Source organism: Rattus norvegicus, chromosome X, assembly GCF_036323735.1.
Source record: "Rattus norvegicus strain BN/NHsdMcwi chromosome X, GRCr8, whole genome shotgun sequence".
NCBI classification, from domain to species: Eukaryota; Metazoa; Chordata; class Mammalia; order Rodentia; family Muridae; genus Rattus; species Rattus norvegicus.
Window position 1 is genome coordinate 66,150,657 of NC_086039.1, and position 25,146 is coordinate 66,175,802.

The following is a 25,146-nucleotide window of genomic DNA, read 5'->3' on the forward strand; positions in this document are numbered from 1 at the left end:
CATTAAAACATATTTTTAAGTTATGGTAGTAATATATTTTGAGGCTTGTTCACTAAATCATGGATATCAATGTCAGACCCAGATGTCTGTAAAAATCAGTGCATGGTTAAGTTGATGGCTCAACCAGAGTTCTCTGGTTTCTTATAATAACACCTGACTCTGAGTAACTTAGAATGGAAAGTGAATTACTATCAGGACTTCAGGAAATGCATTAAATCATTAGACAGGAGAATGAAATCAGGAAATTTGTAAGAGACAAAACCACATATGTCACATGTGTGGAAGTCAGAGAACAACTTTAGTTAGTTCTCTTCTATCTTTATGTGAGTTTTAGTGATTGAACAGGTTATTAGGAAGGTATGGCATGTATTTTACCTGCTAAGCCACTTCACCAGTTCCTTTGGTTTTTCATTTTAGTGTTTACTCTATCAGGCCAACATTTGTTTAATTTTTATTGAAATAATTTTTCATGCAATATAATCTGATCATGGTTCCCCTCCCTCAAAATCTCCTCTTAGATTCTCCCCATCTCCCTACTCATTTAACTACACGCCTAATTGAAAAGACAATGGGGGGAAACTAATTTTCTCATTCATTTATCACATGAAAATAAAAAATGTGAGAAATAAACCTTTAGATAGTATAATAATAAAAACGTGGCTGTGTTTTCATCATCATCACCATCACCATCACCATCACCACCACCACCACTACCACCACCATCACCATCACCATCACCACCACCATCACCACCACTACCATCTTTATCATCACTCAAAGGGAAGTAGCTAAAAGGCAAAACTAGGAAATAAATACAGGAAGAGTATCAAATAATTATTAAATATCTGAGATGATTCTAAGCCTTGTTAAATTTAAGCTCATGCAAATCAGTGTAGTAGTCTGAATATTTTGCAGGTAGTAAAGTCCCACATCACATGAAAACTGGATTGTTAGGTTTGAATCATATTTCTGCCTCTAATAGCAGAAACATGCCTTCTATGCCTGTGTAAAATTAAGTTAATATATATAAAAATTGAGAATGGTATTTGGATAATCACAAATACTCCAGGATGTTATTGTTGAAATTGCTATAAGAGAAGTCGTAAATATGAAGTGTGGAACAAATGATGAAGATGGGAAGAAACTAGGAAAACATTTTCGGGCAAATTTCACACATGAGTGTTAACTGTTATAGAATATTTTTAAATCCAGTGGAAGAAGAGTTTAATCATCATTAACATGTTAATTTTAAGTTGTGTGGTAGTTGCACACACCTTTAATCCCAGCACTCTAGAGGCAAAGTGAGGTGGATCTCTATGATGAGTTCAAGCCCAGCCTGGTCTACAGAGTATTTTTCAGGACAACCTGGGTTACACAGAGAAACAATGTCTTGAAAATCAAAAAAAAGTTATATTTTATTTCTTTAATTTGTTTGTGCACACATGTGTTGACATCAAAAAACAACTTTGTAGAGAGTCCCAGGTATTGAGTTCAACTCATAATTCTTGGTAACTGACACCCTATCCACTCTCCCTGAATCTCATTTTATAGATATAGAGAAATCTGGGGCCTAAAAATGAACAATACTTGTTTAAGGTAGAGAGTTGGAGTAGTGTCTTAGAGTTTTACTGCTGTGAACAGACACCATGACATAGGCATCTCGTATAAAGGACAACATTAAATTGGGGCTGGCTTACAAGTTCAGAAGTTCAGTCCATTATCATCATGGTGGGAGGATGGCCGCATCATGGTAGGCATGGTAAGGCAGGAACTGAGAGTTCTACATCTTCATCTGAAGGATGGTAGGAGAAGACTGACTTCCAGGCAGCTAGGATAAGGGTCTTATAGCATATGGCCATAGTGACACACCTACTCCAACAAGGCCAGACCTATTCCAAGGTCAGAACTCCAGTTTAAGGGGATCAGCACACAAACACATAGAGAGGGGGGGGCAAGCAAAATCACCAATGAACATTTAAAAAGTAATATATAAATTATATAAAGAAGGAGTGGATATCCTTTTATCTAAGGGATGAGCAGGTTTTAATTATTTAGTATGGTGTCAATGCTAAAGTTTGTTTTAAAAAATATTCTTAATAAAAATAAGGAAATTTCTCTTATGGAAAGTTGGCTGAAATTTTTGATTATGAATGGGTAATAGATTTTATTAAATTTCTTTTCAGTCTACTTGATAGAAGTCTTATGATTTTTTTCTTTAGTATGTTGATATATCCCATTTATTTCTGAATATGAATCAATTTGGCAAACAAATAAAACACAGCATTTGGTCACATTATGTTTTTGAGGGTGGGTAGAAATAGCAGCTTAATTTTGCACTATATCCAACTGACATTACTCTTGGGAGGATAATCAGAATACTAATTACTTCCTTCGCACACAAAAAAAATGGAGCTTAGCACACAAATTCATCCCACTGGCATGGATCTGGAGAGAAATCAGGCCATTCACTGCTTGATGAGTGATGGAAGATCAGTTTCTTGTTTATCACAGCTGATACTATCAAGCTAGGAACTCTGATCATTGCCTGTGGTTTTAAAAAACAGCTGGGAATTAGAATCAGAAACACTGCAACATTAGAAAGGGAGTGGTGTATAAAAATAACCACAATGGCAACAACAGCAATAACAACAACAATAATAACAACCATTTTTTGAGCAGTTTCCCATTTGGGCCTGTAAGAATTAGCTAAGGATATTTTTCACTAATGTGTGGATGAAGTATGATGAAATGATATAGACCACTAAAACTTTGTTGCTATTAGTCTACCCTTTTCTAGTTCCTTAGATTTAGGGAACAGATTTTTATTGATGGCTTTCTTTTATATTGTTCTTGTAAGCAAGTATGGACTGGAGGTTTCCCATGTGTTATGTTGATATATTAGAAATAAAAATGAAATATTATGTATCTACAATGTCAAGTTATAGGATTTCTAGGTAGTTCAGTATTGTTGCATGTTACAATATTATTGGCAAACTAGTTTTGTAATGTAAAAGTAACATTTATTTGCCTGTCCTAATTTCCATCTCAGAGGTTTCCTACTGAATAACCTCACCCCCTTTTTTTTTCCGGAGCTGGGGACCGAACCCAGGGCCTTGTGCTTAGCTAGGCAAGTGCTCTACCACTGAGCTAAATCCCCAACCTAAGCTCACCCTTTCTAGTTCTTTCTGAACTCTGGCTGGTTAATTCAACTCATCTGTTCTGGCTCAAACTCCTCTCCAAGGTGACTGATTCAATCTGGCTTCGCTCAGCTTCTCACTGAATTGCTTTGCTGGTCTTCAAACTAACTCTAGCAATCTGTTCTAATCTTCTGTCTCCTTCTTATTCTCTGGCTTCAACTGCCTCTCCTGACCTGCACTGAACTGCATAAAATCGTGAACACACTCAACCCCACTGCACTGTACTCACTGCACTGACTCCCTCAACAGACTCCCAATTGACTGAACAAAACTCAACTCCACTCAACTATATTGCTTTCACTTTTCCTGTAACACTCTTAAATAACATTTCGCCTAAGAGTTGGGAATATACTATCTCTGACTCAATCTGTCAAATCTTTCTCTATTCATCTCTCTCCCTCAATTAGAAGTCATTTGGGATTAAAAGTAAGTACTACAGAATTCCAGTCAGAGAGATTAAAGGTGTGTACTAAGACCCTATCTTCATTCTAGTCAGATCATGCAGACCTAGGACTTCAGAGGTGATCAGTGCAACTATGTTGCTGGATTAAAATTCATCTAAATTGCAATATCTACAGATTTTTTTAGTTATTATAACAAGACTTGCATGAAGCATTGCCAATCTTTCTGAGCAAAACGAGAAACATTTGTAGTTATTGGACTTTAATTTGGGTGTAAGTCTATAGGGTATACTTATAAAATTAAGGGCAGTTTCTGCTCCTCCCTGTTCCAGGGACAGCCCAGTACCACCTTGTCCCATAGAAAAGATGGCGAAGGTCAATGTGAATGAATTTGGCCATATCGGGCGCCTGGTTACTAGGGCTGCCTTAGCTGCATCTGGACAAGTAGAGATTGTTGCCATCAGCGACCCCTTTGTTGGCCTCAACTACATGGTCTACATGTTCCAGTATGACTCTACCCATGGCAAATTCAATGGCACACTCAAGGCCGAGAATGGGAAGCTTATCATCATTGGGAAGCCCATCACCATCTTCCAGGAGCGAGATCCAGCTAAGATCAAATGGGGTGACGCTGGTACTGAGTATGTCATGGAGTCTACTGGCATCTTCACCACCATGGAGAAGGCCTGGGGACCACTTGAAGGGTGAGACCAAAAGGGTCATCATCTCTGCTCCTTGAGCCGATGACCCCACATTTGTGATAGGTGTGAACTATGAGAAGTATGACAACTCACTCAAGATTGTCAGCAATGCATCCTGCACCATAAACTGCTTAGACCCCCTGGCCAAGGTCATCCATGACAACTTTGGCATCATGGAAGGGCTGATGACCACAGTCCATGCCATGACTGCCACTCAGAAGACTGTGGATGGCTCTTCTGAAAAGCTGTGGCATGATGGCCAAGGGGCTGCCCAGAACATAATCCATGCATCCATTGGTGCTGTCAAGGCTGTGGGCAAGGTCATCCAGAACAGAATGGAAAGCTCGCTGGCATGGCTTTCCAAGTTCCTACCACCAAAGTATCCATTGTGGATCTTACATGCCACCTGGAGAAATCTGCCACTATGATGACATCAAGAAGTTGGTGAGGCAGGCATCTGAGGGCCCACTAAAGGGCATTCTCGGCTACCAGGTTGTCTCTTGCCACTTCAACATCAATTCCTACTCTTCCACCATTGATGCTGGGGTTGGTATTGCTCTCAATGACAACTTTTTAAAGCTCATTTCCTGGTATGACAATGAATATGGCTACAGGAACAGGGTGGTAGAACTCATGGCCTACATGACCTCCAAGGAATGAGAAACCCTGGGTCACGCACCCAGCAAGGACACTGAGAGCGAGAGAGAAGCCCTCAGTTGCTGAGGAGTCCCAGTCCCAATTCGGCCTCCAACACTGAGCATCTCCCTCACAATTTCCATCCCAGACCCCATAATAACAGGAGGGGCCTACAGAGCCCTCCCTACTCTCTTAAATACCATCAATAGTTTGCTGCACCCCCAAAAATGAAGGGCATAAACTGCTTTAGATTAGACTTACCTCACTATTTGGGGTAATATTTGAGATATGGTCTCACTCTTGCACACACTTAGGAGTTAATTGAAATATAATTGTGTTCCAGCCCTGCTACTTGCGAAGATAGGGAAACATTACTAAGATTATTTTCTCCTTCTATCTCTCCTTCCCCTTTCCCAGTACATTTGATCCTCCAGTTCCAGCCACCCCATCCATCCACCCATCCACACTATATGTTTTATTTCCCTTTTCTAGCAACATATATCTCTACCCCTATATCTCATAATCTATACCTAATTCCTGTGACACTATGGATTGAAGTTTGGTTATCACTGACTTAACTACTATTTATTATTCATGTGTAAGTGAATACATACCATTCTTGTCTTTCTGGGTCTGGGTGAACTCTGGATGATTTTTTTTCCTAATCCGATCCATTTAAATGATAATGGTCATTTAAACTGGTCCACTTGTATTTCATTATATAAATGTACTCTATTTTGTTTATCCATACTTTGGGTATGTGCCCAACATTTGTATAGCTAATTCTTGAGGCAGGTTGATGCTTTATGAGAAACCATCACACTGGTTTTCATAGTGGCTGTCCAAGTTTGCAGTCCTTTCTAGCAATGGTTAAGTGTTACTCTTACTATACATTCTTGCCAGTATGAGCTATCACTTGTTTTATTGATCTTAGTTATTCTCAGAGATATAAGATGGAATCTCAAAGTAGTTTTGATTTGCATTGACTTGATGATGAACATTTTTAAGGATTTCTCAGCCATTTGAGTTTCTTCCTTTGAGAATTCTATTTAAAACTGAACTTTTTTTAAACTGAGTGATGTGTTTGTCTGATATTCAGATTTTTAGGGTTTTTTTGTATATATTGGAAACTAGGCTTCTATCAGATGTATAGTTTATAAACATCCTTTTTCATTCTATAGATTGCTATATGGTCCAAATTATGATGATTTTGCTACACAGAAGCTTATCAGTTTCATGAAGTTCCATTTATTAACTGTGTATCTTAGTTACTGTGCTAACAGTACTAACAGTTTAAAAAGTCTTTTCCTGTGTCAATGAGTTCAATATTGTTTTCTACTCTCTTTTACCAGATTTAGTGTATCTGGTTTTATTAAGGTCTGTGGTCAATTTGGAATTGAACTTTATGCAGGCTGATAAATATGGATCTATTTACATATTTTAACCATCAACTTTGACCACAAACATTTGCTGAAGATATTATCTCCCTTCCAGAGTGTACTCCTGGCTTCTTTATCAAAAATTAGATGTCAATAGATATATGGGTTTATGTCTGCATCTTCAATTCAATTCTACTGATCAGTTTGTCTGTTTTGTGCCAATACCATGCTGCTTTTATCACTAGAGCTCTGTAGTATAATTTTGAAGGCAGAAATGGTGATACCTCCAGCAATAATCAATCTCTCTCTCTCTCTTTCTCTCTCTCTCTCTCTCTCTCTCTCTCTCTCTCTCTCTCTCTCTCTCTCTCTCCCCATACATGTGCACATGTGCATTTCCATATGAAGCTAAAAAATGTTCTTCTCTAGTCCTGTACCTGTACATATGTAGCAGATGTACAGCTGAGTCTTCATGTGTGTCCTGAACAATTGGCATTGTGAATCTCCCAAAAGCTCTTAACTGTGGAATACTTTCTTCTAGCTGGGCTACCTTGTTTGACTTCAGTGGGAAGCAAGTGCCTAGCCCTGCAGAGACATGATGTGCCAGGCTGGGAGTAACCAGGGAGGAGGGGCTCCACCCTCTCAGAGGAGAAATGGAGGGAGCAGTGGAGAAAGGATTGTAGGAGGGAAGACTCGAAGGAGGGTCAGTGAGTGGGATGTAAAGTGAATAATTAGGAAAATGTCCTTTCAAGATCTGTGAAGAATTGTGCTTGAGTTTTGCTGGGGATGGCATCGAATCTGTAGATTCATTGCTTTCGGGAAGATGAACATTTTCGTAGCACTAATTCTCCCTCTCTATGAGAATGTGAGAACTTTACATTTTTCATTTTTTGGATATCTGCTTCAAGATCTGAAGTTTTATGATACAGTCTTTCACTTGTTTTGTCAGAGTCATCCCCAAGATATTTTATATTAATTGAAGCTATTGTAAAGGTGTTTCTCTGATTTCTTTCTCACTCTATTTATCATTTGTATATAGGAGGGCTACAGATCTTTGTACTCAGCTAGTGTTCTGAAAGTATCAGCTATAGAAATTTTGCAGTCGAATGTTTAGGGTCACTTATCTATACTATCATATCATCTGCAAATAAAGATACTCTGACATCTCCCTTTCCTATTTATATGTGGATGATCTCCTTCAGCTATCTTATTGCTCTATCTAAGACATTAAATATTATATTGAATACATGTAGAAAGAGTGAATAAGCTTGTCTTGCTCCTGATTTTACTGGAATTGCTTTGAGTTTCTCCCCATTTAAGTTGGTGTTGACCCTGAGCTTGTTTCAATTTAGCTTTACTATGTTGAGGTGTGTCCCTTGCACCCATAATCTTTCGAAGACTTTTATAATGATGGGCTGTTGGGCTTTGTCAAAGGCATTTTCTATACCTAATGAAATGATTATGTGGATTTTATATTTCATTTTTACATGGTAGATTAATTTACTTATTTATATATGTTGAACCATCTTTGCCTCTCTTGATTGATCATAGTAGATGATCTTGTTGATGTGCTCTTTCCAGCACTCTGTTTGCAAATGGTTTACTGAAAATTATTGCATCTATGTTCATCAATGAAACTAAAGCGAATGTGGAAGATAAATACCTAATATTAAAGAGCACATGAAGGGTAGTATCGAAACCCAGTGCAACAGAAGATTTCTAAAATATGTATATCTATGAAGACAATGTAAGTGAAATCTCCAAATAATGGTAGAATCACAGCCCCATCTAGCCATCACTTGTCACCAAATGAAGCTTCCAGCATCAGGATTGGGTTACATCTAACTGACTTATTGGCCAAAGTGCTTCCATGGGAATGCTCAAACAACCCAGACTGTTGTCAAGACTGTAGGTCTCTCTCCAAAAACTGATGGCAACATTTACACAACTTATTGAACTTGGGGGTGTAGGTCTGGTGTCTCTGCAGAGACTTCAACCCTATGTTCTAGCATCTTTGGTAAAAAAAAAAAAAAGATGATTTTTCACCCTATCAAATCAGAATTGTAAACACCAACCCAGGTCACAAGACATTTGATTTACAATGGTGTTCTGCTTACAAGATATGCTACAGCAATGGTATCATGAATCCACTGAAGTGCTCAACTAATGTCTGATTTGACTTAAAGCCTACTCCACAACCTGAAACTGCTTAGATGACCAAAACAGACAGACAGACAGACAGACAGACAGACAAAACTGAGCACAGCTCAGGGTCCTAGGGTAAAATCAAGTACTACTATTCTTAAAAAGTAAGCAATATGACTCCTAATGGCATCCTGCTATACTCATTTATCAGTGCCTTGCTCAGCCCTCACCAGAGAAGCTTCCTTCTGCAAATACAGAGACCCAGAGCCAGACCATATTCAGAAAGTGAGAAACCTCAGAATAGTCAGACCTAAGTAGGAAATCTCCATTTATTCTATCCTCTACCAGTGCTCAGGGAACCCTGTGGAAGAGGAGGCAGAAAGAGTGTAAGAGCCATAGGGGATGGAGGACACCAAGGAAACAAAGCCCTGTATATCAATTTAAGCAAAGCACACATTAACTCATGTAGACTGAGGCAGCATGCTGAGGGCCTGCATGGGTCTGTACCGGGCCCTTTGTGTCTATTTTATTGTTTTTCTGGGATTCCTGTGTGTGGAAATGAGTGAATCTCTGTTTTTTGTGTCTTCTCTTAGGTTCTTTTCCTTCTGCTTGTCCTGACTAATTTCAATGTGTTAAATTTTGCTTTATATGATTATATTGTATGGTATATTTTATTTTGTTTTATTATTATCCCTTAGAAGCCTCTTTGTTTTCTAATGAGAGACAGAAGGGGAGTGAATCTGGATGTGAAGAAAAGTGGGGAAGAACTGGAAAGAGAAGAGAGAGGGGAATTCTAAATTGTTTTGGGCTATTTAGTATAAATTTGATGGACCTTTAAATTCTATAGTTGTAACTATGGAAATCATCATGAAATGCATATTTGACCAACTTATTGCTGTTAGAGACCTTTGATTGCTTCACTGTACTTTAAGTTCAATATAATCTAACCTTTTCAGAAGCTAGGACAAAATACACTTCTAACTATAAGACCAATATTTGCAACCGGCTCTGGCAAGTTTCCTAAATAGGCACTTCTCATTGAATCTAAAATATTTTCACTCACACCTCATTCTCTGTCTAAAATTATTTTTACCTTTATAACTATTAATCTTGCAAATGCTGTATCACTGTGAAGTTCTTTGATTGCTCCTGTGTATTCTTCTATTCCCAGCTTGTTTTCAATGCACTGGAGCCAAACAGTTTCCTACACCACACACAAAATTTATTTCTATCCATTCCCCCATACACTTTCTTGTTAAAACCTGATGATACTATTGTAATTACTTGCTTATGTGCCTATCATTCCCAGCCTTTCTTTCTACTCCAAAAAAGTCTCAACGGTATGAGCTGCTTGAAAGACACTAACAAATGTTTATTGAAAATATTATTGGAAAGGTATATTGTTTAGAACTTAATCCAATTTCCTATAATGCATCCTAAATAAAACAGCTAAGATGCTGCATAATGTTACTGAATCCTATTATCAAAGAACTTCAGAAACTCTTGTTGAATTTTTCTCCTTTTCTATTCCTACTTATTCTTTCTCCCTCTACATTTTTCTTCTCGAAGTTACTATAGTTATTTGTCATTGTGATAAACATATATTAAAACATACATACCATTTAAATATATTTTAATGCATAATTCAGTGATAATAATTACAATTGCATTGTTGTACATTTACCACCACAATTCTGTTCCAAAACATTTTCATCTACTCAGGTTGAAACTTCATACCCATGAATAATAATGCCCTCTTCCTTTTTCCCCAGAGATTCTGGTATCTATCATTTTAATCTTTGTGACTTTGACCTTTTTAGGTGCTGAACTCACTTAAGAGTTTAATTTTTTAATGGTCTTGTCTCAATATAATGTTCAGGGTTCATCTATATGTTATAATTTTGTCAAAATACTAATAAAATATTGTATTTTTCCATTTATTCATGTATGAACATTTGGATTGCACTTGATATGTAATGGCATTATAATCGTAGGTGTGTAAATATGTTTGATTCAACCAAATGAAAAAAATTGTTCTGTAGGATGGATAATGTCTCAAAACAACAAAAAAAATTACAAATAAATAGTAAACACTGATGGTAGTTTTCTCCACATGTAGCTGTCAGAGAAACACAATCAACACGTCTTTATGATTCCATCCCATCACAGCCAGAAGGGTCAAGATTAGGTATGAAAATGACAAAAATGCTGGTGTTCACATAGAGAAATGAAAACTCCTGTGTACTGTTTGTGGGAATATAAAATAGTACCGTCACTGTGGAAATTAGTATGGAGGTTTCTCAAAAAAAAATAGAAAGAGAATTACCATATGACACAGCTGTACCACTGAGAATATACCCAAAGGTCCTTCCTTATATCTCACTACAAAGAAATTTGCATGTCCAACCCATGTCCATTGATACTTAAACCACTATGGCTAAATAATGCTATCAACAACACTCTCAGGTGGTAGACTGATAAGGAAAAGTTGGGACAGATGAATAATGGAGTATTACTAAGGTGAAAAAAAGTGAAATTATGAAATCTCCAAGTAAATAAGTGGAGCTAGAAAAATTATCTAACTCAGTAGTGAGATCACCCAGAAAGACAAATACTGCATGTTTTCTCTTGTGTGAACCCTAATTTCAAATCATGTGCTCCTATATTTAACCTGGAGTTAAAGCCAGGAAGTTGGAAATAAGGCCAGTGTGGTTGGAAAGTTTGAAGTAAGATACAGGCAAAATTGAGAGAGAGAGAGAGAGAGAGAGAGAGAGAGAGAGAGAGAGAGAGAGAGAGAGAGAGAGAGAGATATATATATATATATATATATATATATATATATATATATATATAGGGTGAGGAGAGATTTAAAAGGGAAACATGAAGAGGGGAAAAGAAATGGAAGGCTTAAGGCTTAGCCAAAATGAAAAGCACATGAAAAAGCTATATGGAAACTTATGATCTTCCAAATAGAGGAAATAAATTAAACTAGAAAGCATAGCCAAGGTGATATTAAAGGAGGGAGGCAGATACTGAATTAAACATTGTAGTAAACTTTCTACCCCACCTTACGTCATTCAGTTCCCAGATAGAAGACATACGACTTTTATATGTACAAGTCTTAGTCAGCACTAATGCTGGACAGATATCTACCATGTATGCTATTGGTATCTGCTTCCCTATCAATAACCCCATGTTAAAACTTTCCATGTTTCATCTGGGCACTTCTTAACTCCAATTGGCCAGCCCTCATGACCGGGTTTTTATCACTTGCTTATCCCATGACATCTTATCCTCTCTCCACCTTCCTCCATTCTCTTCCTGGTCTCTCCTCCAACTCCAGAAAACACAAACCTGATCTATCCCTCTTCTGCCCAGCTATAGGCTGTAGGCATCTTTATTTACTAATCAGGGATAACTTGGAGCACAAGGTCACAGAGCATTAGTTGTGTACATGCAGATTCTCTCCTCGATGAGGGCAACCCAGACTTGGGTGCTAGTATTTAGCATTACAATACATAGCAAAAGACCACACACACCTCAACAGCTGAAGATTTAATTGGAGATGGGTGTAGTGGAAAGAAGACAGGGTTAGGGAGGATATTAGTCTAAATTAAAGATGAGATGCATGAAGAAGACTTATGTAAATCCACTACTTCAAAACTAACTCGAAACTTGTAATATATGGGCTACGAAGCTCCAAGAAGAAATATGTCATTATATTAAAATCTCAGAGCCAGGCAAGAAATGCCTCCCTACAAGTTATTGGTCAAGGAGGACTCAGTGACACTCCAGCAGTTAATAGCAACTAAGGGAGGAAGAGTCACTTTCCTTTGCAGGTGTGGCTATTAGTAGGTTGTTCATGCCCTGTATGTGGCCATGCACCCATGTGGAAATGGACAGCAGTAATTAGATTGGTGGCTAATTAATAAAAATAAATAAATCGAAAGGACATGTAGCTGGGAGAAGGATGGGTTAGGAGTACTAAAGGGAATTAGAAGGAGATAATATTGGATAGGTATATAAAAGAATAAAGTATATGATTTAAAAAACAAATATTTGACTTGTAGAGGTCACACCTAAAGATCTGATTTCTTGTTTTTATGAACAAGATACTGAATTTAAGAGAGTAAGAAAACTATGTTATATAGTTTCTACTTTGAATCCTGGAGACGGAAAGATCTATATGAATAAAACTTTTCCAGTTCTTCAGAAGATCAAAGTAATTCTACTTGGTTCTTCAATGGAACAGAATTAATGAACTCTAAGAGCTTCATTTCAAACTATGGAACTAATATATTTCTATTTCCCATGAAATAAATTCTATTTATGGAAAATGAATGAATGTTTTGAATGGTTGGATCACCAAGTGTCTTATAACTAAGGTTTAAGGTTTAAAGTTTTAAAGCTGTGAATAGACACCATGACCAAGGTAAGTCTTATAATGGACAACATTTAATTGGAACTGGCTTACAGGTTCAGAGGTTTAGACCTTTATCATCAAGGTGGGAGCATGGCAGCATCTAGGCAGGCAGGATGCAGGCAGATTTGAGAGTTCTACATCTTCATTTGAAGGCTGCTAGTGGAAGACTGACTTCCAGGCAGCTAGGATAAGGGAGGGTCTTAAGGTCATGCCCACAGTGATACACCTACTCCAACAAGGCCACATCTCCTAATAGTGCCACTCCCTGGGCCAACCATATAAAAACCATCACACCAAGTAAGTTAGGATTCTAGAGAATACTGATTTAAGCTGATGTGTTCTTTATTAAAATAATAAAATATCAGTAGACCTGTAATTTAATGACCTTGTGCAATTTATCCTGACTAACTTGATCCAAGCTCTTTGAGGGGTACCAAAATCAGTTCAGATTACCAGATCCTAAGTTTGAAACTTTGGTTAGCTCTGGACTAAACCAAATATGGACACTATCGTCTAGCTTAGTTCAGTCACTGGTTTTACTGAGAAGACAGACCTGAGGGAGGGGAGAGTGGGCTAGCAAACTGTTTTCAACGTCTAAACCCAGTGATATTTTTGTAGCGTGCGTCAGAGTCCAGGGAGTCTAATCAACAAATCCATCTTGTTCACCTGACACCTAGTTCAGGAGCTTGCAGTTGCTATTTTTAGTAAGCTTCGTTTCTGTTGCAAAAAGACAGTGATAAATCCATTTCAGCTAAATCAGTCTTTTAAGGGCCAAAATGCAGCCTATGTTCTAATGTAGTTCTGCATTTTATTTGCTCAGTCATAATATTTTTGGTCTGAGTTTCCTTTTCTTAAAATTACGTTTTAGTTAGCATACCAAATAATGTATTTTACTATATTTTCATGCATGTATATCATTTTATTTTTGTTCATATTTTCCTTCACACTATTCCCCTTTATCTCCCCAAATAGTTCCCCTTCTGACAGATCTGTCCAGATACAAAGTTCGTGGGGGAAAAATTTTGATCTTTGTCTTTCTCCCCTAAATCCCACTTCCTTATTATTCCTCACTTTTTATTATTTCTTACCCTCATATAATCCCACTTTGGCTTCCAGATGGTGTCTGCATGTGTATAATAACTGTAATATAGATTCAAAATATGTAATATTGATATTTCTGAGTCTTACTACTTTAATTTGACCTTTCATCTACTTCTCTGCAAATAATAAACTTTGTTCTTTATATCTTAATAAAAATTCTGTTGTCTATATATACACCACGTTTTTTTTTTTTTTTTTTTTTGGTTCTTTTTTTTCGGAGCTGGGGACCGAACCCAGGGCCTTGCGCTTCCTAGGTAAGCGCTCTACCACTGAGCTAAATCCCCAGCCCCATACACCACGTTTTTTATAATTTAAAATATAATGACATAAATTTTCCCTCCTTCTTATCCCTGCTACCACTTTCATGCATACCCTGTTCTAAATTCATGGTCTCCTTTTTTAAACATTGTTGTTACATATACATATAAATAAATAAACATACAAATGAAGTCCGCTGAGTCTGCTCAGTGTTGCATGCATTTATGTATTTCTAGGACTGACCATTTGGCATTGAATAATCAATGAAGGGATTCATCCTTGCAAAGACTAATTCTCCATTTCTCAGCAGTATTTAACTGCTTGTAGCATTTTTGTCTATGTGTGAGACCCTGTGAGGATTCTCCTAATGATCTTGGCATGACAACTGTTGTTGGATTTGTTTAAGTCTTCCTTAGGTATCCATGTTATTGAGATTTTATGGATATAACTTCCTTGGCATGGCTTGGAGGCACAACATCACAGCAGACATCCTGGTCCTCTGGCACTTTCTTTGTTCCTCTTCTTCCTCAAGCTTTCCTGTTTCTTTCCTGCACGAGTTTGCTGTAGGGATATAAACTGGGTTTGGGCACTCTATGATCAGTGGTTCTTTGCATTTTGATTAACTGGGCCTTTCTGTAATGGTCTCCCACCACAAAAACAAGTTTCTTTCATGACAAGATATAAACTCATCCATGGGTATAAAGGTAAGTATTTAGAATACAGTTAGGAATTAAAATGGTTTAGTAAAGTGGTGGTAGTACGTTCTCTAGGATACATAGTCTAACTAGGAACATATAGTTTGTCAGATTTACAATACTGGACATGATTCCCCTCTGGCTGAACAGACCTTGATTCCAATTAGACAGCTGCTAGTTAATGTGAACCTATATGTGCTCCTATTGCACCTTTAATAATATCTTACTATGTTGGTTATTGTTGTGCTTCACAGATTTCAGAGCTGAGTATGATAGTTGATTTTTTTTCCTAACTTAGCTTGCAATCACCTTCTGGTGCTACAAAAGACAGTCCACAAGGAAGAAGCTATCAGATCAGACCCAGTTCAAATCTTCTGAGTCCTATGTCCAAACTGTGTGGAGTTTTCAGCAATAGGGACATACCATCAACTTTCAGAAGGTAATCAAGGACAACAGCCGTAGCATATAATGATTTGGGAGCTTCTCGGACTCCCCTTAACCCACAACTTCAAAGGAGGTTTGTCAAGCCCAATACTATGGGTCTTATTAGATAGTCTCTGGCCCTTGAGGGAAGCATTATCACCCCAAATATACATAAACTTATTTGTATTACATGTAATTTTAGCTAAATATAACCTAATAGTTGCTTATTTATTTTTTAATCACCATTACTATTCTTTTAAGTTATTTTATTTTTGAGATTATAGTATATTACATCATTGCCCCCTTCCCTTTCATCCTTCAAGTCTTCACATATACCCCTCCCTAATCTATTTCAAATTCATGGTCTCTTTCTTCCTTCATTGCTGCTATGTGCATACATATACATTCTTTCTGAATATATAATTTAACCTGCTTTTTCCCCAGGGAAAACTCTCTTTCCCTCTTTCAGTATTGTTTACTCACTTGTAGTTTTGTGTAGAAATGAGGTCTCATGTGCTTTCTCTTGTCCACATTACCACATCTATTGATGGCATCCATGTTGTAGAATGTTTATGGGTATACCTCATAACAGTCCTAGAAGACAGAATCTCAAGTCAAACTCCTTCATCCCCTGTTTCTTATAATCAGTGGCTGTAAACAAGTCCATTGGGAATGGAGTTTCCAGATCTGCATTTTGATTTGGTGTGGTTTCCTTTATTGGTCCCCATCTATTTCAAATAGAAATTTTCATGGTTGCAGATGAGGACCACACTTACTGGATGGAATAAGGAAAAATATTTAGGATGTCATTAGAGATTATGTTGATTTACAAAAGTCAGTTTTCTTCCAAGATTCATGGTATCCCTAGCCCTGGGTATTTCCTAGGTTTGCAGTATCAGGAATAAATTCGTTCTTTTGGAGTGGGTCTTATATCCAATTAGAAAGTAGATAGTTCCCTTTAAATTTCTTTGTTTCTACACCCACTCTAGGATATGAAATCACATATGAAAATTTGGAGCTAGAAGCTTCAGATTAAAGAAAATATTTGAAGTGTGTCATCCCTCACTCAATATAATGTTTTCTAGTTCCATCTAATTACGTAAAATTTTGTTTTGATTTTTCTTTGCAGTTGAATAGTATGACATAGTTTGTATATACCATATTTCCATTATTCATCTGTCAATTGAAAGACAGGTGGTTTACATTTCCTAGCTATTGTGAATAGAGCCACAATGAACACAGATGAGAAAGTGTGGACAAAATGTTTAGATCTTTGCACCTAAATCAATGAGTGGTATAGGTGGATCATATGGTCAGTTTAACTTTAAGGTTTTTTTTTTTAACATTTCAGCTTGATTTCCAGAATGGCTCGACCAGTCTTCAACTCTAACAGTGAATGAGAGATTCATTTTCTCCCCATCCTTGCCAAAAAGTGTTGTAAGATGTTTTGCTGATTTTAGCCATTCTGGAGTAAGGTGGAAATCTCAAAGTTGTTTTGCTTTGCATTTTCATAATTTCTAGGGATAAGGAACACTTTCTTACCATTTTTTTCCTTTTGGGGGGAATTCTCTGTTCAAGTCCACGATCCACTTATTTTAAAGATTTATATATCTATTTTATGTATGTGAGTATACTGTTGCTGTCTTCATCACACCAGAAAACAACACTGGATCGCACTTCAGATGGATGTGAGCCACCATGTGAACTCAGGACCTCTGGAAGAGCAGTCAGTGCTCTTAACTACTGAGCCATCTCTCCAGCCCCCAGGTCTACCTTTTAATGTGTCATTTGACTCTTTGAGTTTTTTAGTTCTTTATATAATCTGCACATTTATCCTCTCTCAGATGATCAGCTGACAAAGATGCTTTCCCATTCTATAATTTTTCCTCTTCAGTGGTTGATTTTTCAGTTAGCTGTGCAGAATATTTTTAGTATTATAAAGTCACACCAATCTTCATTCTTGGCCAGCTGTGGTACAGATATCCAGGGGCCCAGCACCATTTGTTGAAGATGCTATTATTCTATTTCAGATTTGCTTATTTGTTTGTTTGTTCACAAATTAGATGGCCGAAATGAAATATACTCATTTTGGGGTGTTCAATTTTGTTTCACAGGTCTTCAAATCCTTTTCTTGCCAGTATCTCATTGTTTTTTATTCCTATGTCTCTGTAATATATTCTGAAATTGTAACCTCACCGGTATTGTTCTTTTGGCTTAGGTTTTTGAGGTTATTAGGGTTCTGTTGTGGTTCCATATTAATTTTAAGATAGTGTTTCTACTTCTGTTAAGAATGAGATTGGTAATTTAATAAAAACTGCGTTGAATTTCTAAATGGAATTTGGTAAAATTGTCATTGTTACAATACTAATTCTATGAATCCCCATGCACTTTCTGACTTCTCGTTTTTCAGTGTGACTCTCTATCTCTTTCATCAGATGTTTAACATGTTCATCATAACTTTTCTTCATCGTCTTAGTTATGTTTATTTCAAAATATTTTTAAGGCTAGTGTGAATGGAAATGTGTCCATGTTTTTTTTCTCTGTATGTTTGATATTGGTTTATAGAAAAGCTATTTAGAGCAAGTTAATTGCCATTTAGCTGAATAGCTTGATAATTTCTAGAAGGTTTCTGGTAGAATTTTTGAACTCTAATATATAGTGTCCGTTACCTTCAAATAGGGATATTTTGCTTCTTTTCCCATATTTATATCCCATTAATTTCCCTTCTCGAGCCTTATTGTTCTATTACATTGAGAGCCAAAAAGAAAAAAAAAGAAAAAAAGAAAAGAAAAGAAAAGAAATGGGGCCAGTAGACACCCCACTCTCATTCCTAATTAAAGAGGAATTTCTTCAAACTTTTCTCCATTTAGGATGATTTTTCCTGTGACTTTCTCATATATAGCTTTTATTATAATGATGTGAATTCCTTTAGCTCCAAAGTCTCTGGGACATTTCGTATAAAATTAGGTTGGTTTTGTCAAAAGCTTTTTCTGCATCTATTGAGACAAATGGATGAGTTTTGTCTTTAAGTCCATTTATGTGGATTATTATATTTATTGACTTCTGTACATTGAACCATCACTGCGTTGCAGGGATAAAGATAACTTAATAATGGTGGATGACCATACACATATAAACACAATATACAAATACATGTAATTATATATGTGTGTGTGTGTGTGTGTGTGTGTGTGTGTGTGTGTGTGTGTTTGTATAGACATATGTGTGTGTATCTATTTGTGTGTATTCTCTTCATAAGTATATTGAGAACATTTTAGACTATTTTCTTCCAGGATATTGGCCTGTATGGATTCTTTGAATCCATCTGGCCTTAAACATTTTTTTTAACCTGAAAGGATTTTTATTACTATTTTAATTGCCTCATTTGTTTGGGTGACTAAGTTGTTGACTTCTTGGTTTAACTTTGATGATTTGGCTAAATCTAGAAATTCGTCCATTTGTTTTTGTTTATCCAGCTTAATGAAAAACAGGTTCTTAAAGTGTTGGCTTAAAATATTCTGAATTTTTCAGATCTGTTGTAGTCTTCCCCTGTTCAATTCTGATTACTTTCTACCATCTCTTCTTTTTTCCTTTTGGTCTCTTGGGTCAAAATCTATCAGTCTTATTTATTTTCTCTAAACAACAACAACAACAACAGCAACAACAACAACAACAACAACAAGACAACTCTGAAGATTTTTTTGATTCTTTGTATTCTTTTCTTTCTTTAAATTTTGCTCTGAGTTTTATTATTTCTCCTTGCCAACCAGGTTTGAAAATGTTTGTTCTTGTTTGTCCAAATTTCTGAGTTGCATCTAGGAGTCATTTCTTTGCGCTCTTGCTGATTTTTTTAATGTAGTAACTTATACCTATAAATTTCCCTTGCAGGACTGCTTTCAATATGTCCGAGGTTTTTGTTGTATGTGTTATTTTCGTTTTCATTTAGTTACAGAAAAAAAGTTACTTCTTTTTTGACTTCATTTATCCATTCATCATTCAGTGATGAATTGTTTCATCTCCATGTGTTTATATATTTACTTGAGGTATTTTTGCTATCAATTTTAACTTTGTTGCATTGTAGTCAGACAGGATACAAGAAGTAATTTCACTATTTTTAAATTTGTAAATATTTTTTAAGTCCCAGAAATTGGTCTATCCTAGAGAAAGTTCCCTGTGCTTCTGAGTTTAAGGTGTGTCCTTGGCATTTGTGTAGATTATTTTGTACATATCTACTATGCCAATTTGATATATGAAGTCAATTAACCCTTATGTTTCTCTGTTTAGGTTTTTGTCCAGATGACCTGACTCTTGAAAAAGTGAAGTATTAAAATCATTGACTATTAGTGAGTTGATATTAATCTTTGTCTTTAAATATCATAGTACAATCTTTTATGAAATTCTGTGCACCAGAGTTTGATTCACATATGTTTAGGATATTAATATCTTCTCAGATAACCGTTCCCCTTATTAGAATGGAAGGTCACATATCATCTCTGGGTCACTTTAATTCAAAGTTAATTTAATTTTGTCAGATATTAATATAGTGACACCTATTTGCTTTGTGGCTACATTTGATTAAAGAATTTTTATTTCATCCATTCCTTTACTGTAAAATGGTGCCTTTTTATAAAGATCTGATATGTTACTCATAGATGTCAAATAGTTTATTTCTTGTCTCATTAAGTCAACTTCTGTTTTTTACTGGAAAACGATGCCAATATTTAAAGATATTAGTGTAATGTGTATGTTAATTATAGTCATTGTGTTGGTGAGCTTTCGTAGTGGTATTTGTGTTTTAGTGGTATGTTGTCTTTTAGTTATTATGACTGTGTTTCTTCTCATGGTCTCTTGGCTGTGCTCACGCCCCTGTTCACCTGACAATGTTGCTTCTATTTTCTTTAGGTTTAGTCTTTTTCGATATAGTATTTTAGACTGTTTCTACTGTGAAAAGTTTATCTTTGTCTTTTAACTATGGCCCCAAAATTTTCTGGATATACTAGTCACTGTTGGCCTTCATGTTCATTTATGAATTGGAATGCAATGTTCCAGGCTCTTCCGGTTTTCAAATGTGCCACTGAGAGATAAGTTCTTAATCTGATTTTTTTCTTAATCTAATATGTGTGTGTATGTGTGTGTGTGTGTGTGTGTGTGTGTGTGTGTGTGTGTGTGTGTGTGTATGTGTGTCTGTGCTTGTGTGTGCATGAGCCTGTATGTTTATGTTTTCCGTATTCTTTGCTTATTTGGTATAGGTTCTCTACTTTTTACACCTAATACTCTATCTACTCAATCTAGTCTAGTTTTAAGGGTTTTCCTTATGATTTCTGTATAAAGTGAGTACATGAACACTCCAAAGTTTGGTTGAGGGTAAGGTTTTTGTTATAGATTAGGGAGGGTACATCCAGAGGTAAAATATAGGGGACCAAAAGAAGACAGAAGGGAGAACCAAGAGAGCACATAGTAAAAATGGCTGGGTTTAAGGGAATGAGAAGTTGGAAAATAGAAGCCAATGAGCTGGAAAAGTTTAGGGTAGAAAAGTAGAGTGAGAGGAATTGAGAAGATACATAGGTAGTTGAAACTGAGGAAAGCTGGAGGACAACAAGCACTTTGGCACATCAGATAGCCATTTGTCAGGTGTTTCTTTTGAACCTGACCTTCTAGCCTTTTGTTGGTAACAAAAGGCAACATAGTCTCTTCTGTAACTGCTTCTTAGAAGAAATTAGGATGTAGCTGTCAGGGTCTAGGAAGGCTGGAATTCTAGTCAAAGGCTGGGGTGGGAGAAAGGATTCAGGCCAGTTGGAAATCTCATTAGAGGCTTATGGTTTACAACTTTCACTAAGCCCATAGTTCACTGCTTCTGAAGGGCTTTCTGGATCTGGCACATTGCAGGCAATTTGGAGAGTGTAATATTGATTGGATATTCTCCTGGGACATAAACCAGGGAGAGAAGGTAAAGTTAAGGAGCTAGGGGAAAATCTTTACCTTGGGTATACACTTCCAAGCCTCTGGTCCTAGTAGTTGCGAGGAGGGAAGGAGTTCCAAGACCAAGGGAAGGAGGGAAAGATCCCACCTTTAGGGATAAACAGTAGATGGGAAAGCTTAAGCTGCTGACTGCATTACTAATCTGGAGTCCATTTTACCTTTGACAGGTAGATCCTAGTTGAGAAACCCTGAAGCTTACATGAATTTCTTAAATTTACCAGTTTTAGCAATATTACCATTGTTTGTAATCTGTACTGAAAGAATTCCTGTAGAAAAGACAGTTAACAAGTGTCTATAAATAGCTGGAGTAGAGTCAGCCTTTCCTCTGTCCAGATGGCATTAAGAATTACTTTATTTTTATGGTTAGAAAACAACCAGAGATCATATAAATTTTTGAGCTTTTCTCATGGGCTTATACTCAAAGATGATTGAACATCCCACAAAGACTTGCTCAACTAGTTTGTAGCAGCTTTACTCATAATAGCCAGAAACTTGAAAGAACCTTGAAGTCCCTCAACTGACAGATAAAATGTGGTACATCTACAGAATGAAATACTCTTTAGCTATCAAAAGCAAAGACATCATGGATTTTACAGGCAAATGGATGGAATTTGAGAATATCATCCCAAATGAGGTAACCCAATACCAAAAGGACATGCGTGATATGTACTTACTTATAAGTGGATATTAGCCATAAAATACAGGTACCATGTTATACTCCACAGATCCAAAGAAGCTAAACAAGAAGGAAGGCCCAAGCAAAAAAGTTTGAATCTCACTTAGAAGCGTGTTTAAAATAGTCATAGGAGGCAGCAGTGGGGGTGGGGGTGGAAAAGGGAATGGGAGGAGGTATGGGGGGAGGTCAGGATCAGGTGTGGGCACAGGACAAAGCACCAAAAGGCCAGGAGAATGAATGGAAACCTGTAGCTGGTAGGGGGTCGGGTGGGGGCATCTCTATCTAGGACATGGCAAATATATGGGATAAGGAAGACTCAGAATGGGGGTACCTTAGCTTTGATGCCTACCAGTGGGGACAGGGAACCTGAAGAGGCCGCCCTCTGTGACCAGGAAGGAACCCCTAGTGGAGCAATAATGACAACAACCAAATTTCAAAACTTTTGACCCAAAACTTGTCTTGTCAAAAAGGAATGCAAGGGTGAAGATGGAGCAGAGACTGATGGAATGGACAACCGATAGCCTGACCAGTTTGAGACCCTTGGGCAGACGCTAATTCCTGACACTATTACTGATACTCTGTTATTCTTGAGCCTAGCATCACTGTCCTCTGAGAGGCTTCATCCAGCAGATGCAGATACCTACAGACAACAGTAGACCGAGGTCAGGGACTGTTATGAAAGAGTGGGTGAAAGATTGAGGACCCTGAAGAGGATAAGAACTGCACAGGAAGACCAAGTGAATCAATTAACCTGGACAGCTCTCAGAGACTGAGTTACCAAGCAAAAGGTATACAGGGGCTGGACTGGGACGCAGGCATGTAAGTAGCTTAGTCTGCATAACAACTGCACAGGGTGGGTGAGGGGCTGTCCTTAAAGCTGTAGCCAGACAGTGGAATCCATTCCCCAACTGGGCTGCCTTGTTTAGCCTCAGTGGGAGATGATGTGCCTAATCCTGAATAGACTTGATATTCCAGGCAGGGAGGAAGGGGAGCACCTGCTCAGAGGAGAAGCAGAAGGGGGAGGGGCAGTGTCTCTGTGTATGGGAATGAGGGAACAGCCTTTTGTAAATAAATAAATAAATAAATAAATAAATAAATAAATAAATAAATAAATGAATGAATGAATAAATGAATAAATGAATAAATAAATAAACCATGTTTCTTTAAACAAAGTAATAGTAAAAAAAAAAAGAGAGAGAAAGAGAGACATGGAAACCTGTTTTGTGAGTTTACCTCTTGGAGTATAAAGTCTGCCTCTTCAGCAGGAGACCTAGTGTCTCTAGGAAAAGCAATTCATGGGTTTTACTTATGAAATGGACTGACAGGGCAGCTGCAGGGACTGGGGAAGGAGCTGTGTGTTTGCTGATGTTGAATTGATAAATACAGTTATTCTCCAAAGTCTACAGTGATCTGAGAAGGGTAAATTAAGACCAAGGAGTATAATCCAAATGGTTGCTCTGTCAACTAAAATAACAAGAAATCTGATACCTGTACCCTTACCCTAGGCTTCTTTCTTTTTTTTTTTTTTTTTTTTTTTTTTTTTATGGAGCTGGGAACCGAACCCAGGGCCTTGCGCTTGCTAGGCAAGCGCTCTACCACTGAGCCAAATCCCCAACCCCCTAACCTAGGCTTCTTATGGTGGGTTTGATGGTCTGGGGAAAGAAATCATCACTCTTTGGCTGCCACAGAAGGCAACATTAGCCTTCAGCTGTCAGATCCAGAAGACCCAAAATATAAGGAACTTGGGAAACTGATCTGTTTTGGGCAAGGCAGAGTAGAGCATTCAACCCAACAGTGTGAATAGTTTGGGCAAGGGGGTGATGGGTGAGGCACTGTGCAGTTCTTTGTCTAGCAGTCAGCTTTGACACATTTTGAGCAGGCTCCCAGTGGAATTCATTTGTGCTGTGTCTTCTTTGGAGGAATTTTTAGGGCCACTAAGAACTGGTATTTGTCTTTCACAGGAAGCTTTTTTATTAAATATTTTAAATGCCATATCCAGCAGCTCTCTGAGAGGTTTTGAGGGGCATACTCTATTAAGTATACCCAATTTTAAACAAACTTTACTTGTTTTTAGTTATTTACTTCAGGTATAAGTTTGAAAACATATACAGAATGGTAAATAAAGTTTGTCTTTACAATCATTCATAGTGTAACTGAAAGAATTATTGTGATTACATTAAAGAATTTGATCATCTATAAGGTGACTGATCATTAGCTTGCATGTCTTAATTAAACAGTTTACACGTTAATAGCTTTTTTAAGATTAGGATTTTACAGTTTTATCTCTGAGCCTCAAATATGAATTGAAAATAGAATTGAAGATCTTTTGGAATTAAATAAAAATTTCAACTGTAAGTACAGTCCATAGATAGATTAGAAACCTTATTTTTCTGATTCTTTTATACTGTATCTTTATAGGATATCACAGTTCTTTATATGACTCAGTTTTTCCAAATAGCTTAAGCTTAATATAAGGTTAGCAAAGACAAAGTGGTTAAACATATATCTTCAAGTCAGTTGCTACTCCCTGAGGAAACCTTGGGAATTTATAAACCTTATTTATCAATCATATGTTGCTCCTTATTTAAAATTTCTAGAAGCCTGGTGTTGAATACACTTAGCAAAGACAAACATGGTTAGACATATACCTTTAAGTCAATTTCTGCTAACCTGAATAGACCTATATAACCCAAGGAATTTATAAACCTTTATTTATTAAACATAGGTTGCTCATTATGTAAGGGTCCACGATTATCCAAAGAATTATATTCTAGACTCAAATAGTATAAGCAAAGAAAATTTTATTCTTCAGAAGTTGAGCATGCTGTGGTCTCACATGACCAAGATGGAGATGCTCCAGTGAGCTCAAAGGCCTGATTTAAAACACATTAGGGGAATTCTGGGGAGGGGTAGGTGACCTCTATCTTAATCACTGACTTTATGTCTAGGGTATTCCAGAACCATTGCTAGGGCATGGGGCTACTTTTCCCCACCAGCGGGGACCGAGTTATTCGTGGGGGTCGAGAGGGACCCATACCTGCGGGAGAACGGGCGAGAAAGAGGAGTGAGACCAAGCAGTGTCCTAGTCAAGGTCTCTTTATTGAGAGGAATGTACAGCATTTAAAGCTCTGAAGC

At 37.1% G+C, this 25,146-nt stretch overlaps 1 long non-coding RNA gene and 1 pseudogene across 2 annotated transcripts in view; both read left to right on the forward strand.

The window, feature by feature from the left end:
- The window catches only part of LOC134484004 (uncharacterized), an 83,226-nt gene that overhangs the window by 57,290 nt on the left and 790 nt on the right, over nucleotides 1-25,146 (forward strand). For both annotated transcript variants that reach the window (XR_010061289.1, XR_010061290.1), the window contains 2 exons: nucleotides 15,232-15,372; nucleotides 22,609-22,799. This is a non-coding gene — a long non-coding RNA (uncharacterized LOC134484004). The remainder of the gene's footprint in view (nucleotides 1-15,231; nucleotides 15,373-22,608; nucleotides 22,800-25,146) is intronic.
- Nucleotides 3,044-5,272, forward strand: LOC108349227 (glyceraldehyde-3-phosphate dehydrogenase pseudogene; annotated as a pseudogene).